Here is a 4,598-nt window from a genome sequence, read left to right as displayed (position 1 = left end):
CTCTGCGTCCCAGTGGTTTTGTCCGTGTGTGTGTCCCAAAGTGGCAGTGCGCATGTGCAGATTTGTTAGAGCTCTGCGCGTGTCCCTGTTATTGCTAAGGTAACAGGGACGCAGTGTGCAGAGCTTGGAATGTTGCTGCTGGGCAGGCTGCTGCGGCAGGTATGCGCCCGCCCGCGGCGGGTGTGCTCGCGGTCGCGGCGGGTGTGCTCGTGGGTGCGCGGGACGGGCAGGAGTTCTCGCGCGGCGGAGTGTTGACAGACCTTGCCCGTTTTTAAACAGGCTAAGGTCACTAGTCCTCTATAATAATTTGCAAGTGTCTCTGTGTCCTGTCCGTGTGTGTGTGTGTCCGTGTGTGTGTGTGTTTGTGTCCGTGTGTGTGTGTGTGTCCCCGTGTGTGTGTGTCCCCGTGTGTGTGTGTGTCCGTGTGTGTGTGTGACCTGACAGTTTGCTGTCTGAGAACCTCATTGCATTGTGGGAAATAACAGCTTTTTCCAACTGCCAAGCAAGCAACATCTCCCTGTGTGCATACACTTTGGACAGTGGTGGGGAACAGGTGAGCAGGATGCGTTGGTATGCCTTTTTACTAGTAAACTATATTATGTCAATGTATTATATTAAAGGGAACCTTAACTGAGAGGGATCTGGATGTTTCCTTTTAAATAATACCAGTTGCCTGGCGATCCTGCTGATTTATTTTGCTGCAGTAGTAGCTGAATCACAGACCTGAAACAAGCATGCAGCTAATCCAGTCTGACTTCAGTCAGAGCGCCTGATCTGCATGCTTGTTGAGGGGCTGTGGCTAAAAGTATTAGAGAGAAAGGATCAGCAGGAGAGTCAGGCAACTGGTATTATTTTAAAAGGAAAAATCCATATCCTTCTCAGTTTAGGTTTCCTTAATGAATAGGTTTGCACTATTACTGTTATTTATGGCTTTGTATCGGTCATTGCTTTTTTTTTTAGTGACACAGATTTACACTTTGATTGCACTTTGGCTTGGGGACATGTGTCTTTACTGCAGTGATTCTTGATTCTTTGGCCCCTTTTACACTTATAAAGGAACTCCAGTGAAAATAACATAATAAAAAAGTGCTTCATTTTTACCATAATTATGTATAAATGATTTAGTCAGTGTTTGCCCATTGTAAAATCTTTCCTCTCCCTGATTTACATTGTGACATCTATCACATGATGACATTTTTACTGCTGGCAGGTGATGTCTGTGGAAAGAGATGATGCAGTTTTGGCAGTTGGAAACAGCTGTTATTTCCCACGATGCAGCAAGGCTCACAGATAGGAAACTGTCAGCACCATGGCCCTGTCATCACACCGCGGAAGGGGTTTCACCACAATATCAGCCATAGAGACCCCCCGCCCCGCCCCCCATGATGATCTATTCAAGAAAAGGTAAATATTTCTCCTGGGAAAGGGGTTATCAACTACTGAATGGGATGAAGTTCAATCCTGGGTTACGGTTTCTCTTTAAGACTCACTACGCAATTTTCCTGATGATTTTTTGAGCGATGAGCATTTGTTTCTGCGATCTCACAACATGGCTACAGGTGTTCAATCATTTGCATGGCGTTTAGCGATGCGCAGTGACAATGCCTGTCACTGCGGATCAGATCTTTACGATCCCCGACGACTCTGTACAAAGTAACGTGAGCACATGACTTTCCATTTGTGCCCGTCGTGTGCCGTTTTGTAACATTGTACGTATTCGCCGTCCGGAAGATGGATCGTAGAACGCTCGTCGTCAGGGTAACATCGCTGGATCCATCTTCCTCTGTCAGGTGGTATTTAGCTGAAGAAACCTGATCGCAGTCACGTTTCTTTGTATTTTTCATTACTGCGTTTCTGCCACATTCTGTCGGGCGTACGCTGGGATTGCAGTGCGTTTGTAATTTGCGCTGGAAGGAAATAAAAATGAGCGGGAAACATTTTGAATTGCCGATTTGTGGAAAAATTGCACTGCGGTGCAACTGATATGCAATTTTACCTGCACTCCTATACAAAGTATAGGAGCATAAATGCAGCATGACGGCGAAATCACGTCACAAACAGATCACACTAATGGAAATGTTCACCGTGGTTTCTATCAGTTTTCCCAAAGCTAGTGTTTTGAAATCCGTAAGTGATTGGAATTGGACGCAAATGCTGATAGTGAAAAATGTCCCAGAATGAATGGTTTAGGAAATACTGGTCTCCCTACTCTGTTCTTTTGTGTAAATACAACACAAGAGAGTGCCTTCAGAAATCAGCTATAGAGTGCAGCTCTCTCTAACTTGTCAGCCCCCCACACAGATGCTGCCACGTCTCCACCTGAGCTCACTGCCGGGAGCAGAACTCCTCTCTTAAAGTGGAACTGAACTCTAGCACAGGAAAGAAGGAAAACAGAGAGAAATGCACCCTGTATGTATTTAGAGAGTTTAGCCTGTCTAATTCTCCCTCATCTGTGACTAATGACAACTGTAATTTGACCTCTCAGCTGTGTTAGCTGGCTTCCTCAGCAGAGCAGCTACTTTGTAAACACGTGATGTTAATCCTATGTTTGCTTCCATGAATGCAGGAAGTAGATACACTGCAGATTTATTGCAGATTTATCATCAGCAGTAACAGATAAATGCTTTTGTTTAAAGGTTATTATGCTGTTGCTTATCTTTTAGAGCGAAGAAGAAGATCTAAGTTCAGGTCCGCTGTCGGTGAGGCAGAAGAAATAGGCAGAAGAGCACTCAGAGAAAGTACCGGAGGGTGCAACATCAGACTTTCTTAGCATTAGAGATGATTTCCAGCTGATCAATAACTGGGTCTACAGTTTCACTGCCAGTGCAGAGGACTGCTTTGGAAGGAATTGGAAGGAATGAATCTCAACACTTTCATACAGCCATCTTTAGTTTTCCTCCATCTGAACCTGACAGCATATGTATTACCTGGAACATTTTATGAGTGTTCCATCAGTTGCAGCAGCTCTGAGGGCCAGATTTATCAATGCATTACCAACAGTTTTTTCTTCTTAAACTGTTCTAACCACCAGCAGGGAGAACAGTTCTGCATGAGAATAAGAACCTTCATAAATCCTAAGTAATAGCGGTAGTTTAGGGCAGTGGCGTCCCTACCATAGGGCGGCAGGGGGCGCCCCGCACCGGGTTTCGGGCGCCCCAGGGGGTGTCATCAAGGCCTCCCACAGAGGCCTGCGCAGGACAGGAGGGGAAGCAGCACGGAAAGGAGGGGTAGCGGTGAAAGCGGCGGGGAGGGGGGCCGGACCCCCCACCTCCCTCACCAGGGTCCCCTCCTTCTGGCGCTTCCTCCTCCTAATTAGTAGCAGCGGGCACGGGCAGCAGCGGGCAAGAGGACTTACTCACCTCCTTCCTGCGTTCCAGGCGATGGCAGATAGCGTCATCGTCACGTGACGCTGGTCTCCGCCTTCTCCACCGCTCACTGTGCTTCCTGATTGGCGGAAGCACAGTGAGTGACAGAGAAGTCGGAGACCAGCGTCGCGTGAGGATGACGCTATGCGCCCCCGCTTTCGCCAGGAACAGGTGAGTGAGTCTTCTTCGCCGCTCCTGCCCGCTGCTGCTAATTAGGAGGGGGAAGCGCCAGAAGGAGGGGGACCCAGGTGAGGGAGGTGGGGGGTCCTGCCCCCCTCCCCGCCACCCCTCCTTCCAGGCTTTCCTCACACTGGGGGCAACTAAACTAGCTATACTGGGGGCAACTATACTAGCTACACTGGGGGCAATTATACTAGCTATTCTGGGGGCAACTGTACTGGCTATACTGGGGGCAACTAAACTAGCTATACTGGGGGCAGCTATACTGGGGGCAGCTATACTGGGGGCAGCTATACTAGCTATACTGGGGGCAGCTATACTAGCTATACTGGGGGGCAGCTATACTGGGGGCAGCTATACTAGCTATACTGGGGGCAGCTATACTGGGGGCAACTAAACTAGCTATACTGGGGGCAACTAAACTAGCTATACTGGGGGCAACTAAACTAGCTATACTGGGGGCAACTAAACTAGCTATACTGGGGGCAGCTATACTAGCTATACTGGGGGCAGCTATACTGGGGGCAGCTATACTAGCTATACTGGTGGCAGCTATACTGGGGGCAGCTATACTAGCTATACTGGGGGGCAGCTATACTGGGGGCAGCTATACTGGGGGCAGCTATACTGGGGGCAGCTATACTAGCTATACTGGGGGCAGCTATACTAGCTATACTGGGGGCAGCTATACTAGCTATACTGGGGGCAGCTATACTAGCTATACTGGGGGCAGCTATACTAGCTATACTGGGGGGCAGCTATACTAGCTATACTGGGGGGCAGCTATACTTGGGGCAGCTATACTAGCTATACTGGGGGCAGCTAAACTAGCTATACTGGGGGCAACTATACTAGCTATACTGGGGGCAACTATACTAGCTATACTGGGGGAAACTATACTAGCTATACTGGGGGCAGCTATACTAGCTATACTGGGGGCAGCTATACTAGCTATACTGGGGGCAGCTATACTAGCTATACTGGGGGCAACTAAAATAGCTATACTGGGGGCAACTAAACTAGCTATACTGGGGGCAGCTATACTAGCTATAC

The 4,598-nt window shown here is 48.5% G+C and overlaps 1 long non-coding RNA gene across 2 annotated transcripts; it reads left to right on the top strand.

Moving 5' to 3' along the window:
* Positions 1 to 499: 499 nt before the first annotated feature.
* Positions 500 to 3,090, top strand: LOC137570441 (uncharacterized). 2 transcript variants are annotated; one of them, XR_011031050.1, is made up of 3 exons: positions 500 to 553; positions 1,211 to 1,404; positions 2,664 to 3,090. It is a non-coding gene; the product is annotated as an uncharacterized lncRNA (long non-coding RNA). The 2 variants fall into 2 exon arrangements; XR_011031051.1 differs by having other exon boundaries at positions 506 to 570.
* The last annotated feature ends 1,508 nt before the right edge of the window (positions 3,091 to 4,598 follow it).

The sequence above is a fragment of the Hyperolius riggenbachi genome, chromosome 4 (genome assembly GCF_040937935.1).
Source record: "Hyperolius riggenbachi isolate aHypRig1 chromosome 4, aHypRig1.pri, whole genome shotgun sequence".
NCBI classification, from domain to species: Eukaryota; Metazoa; Chordata; class Amphibia; order Anura; family Hyperoliidae; genus Hyperolius; species Hyperolius riggenbachi.
The sequence above is the reverse complement of the archived record's forward strand: the minus strand, read 5'-3'. Positions and strand labels throughout refer to the sequence as shown.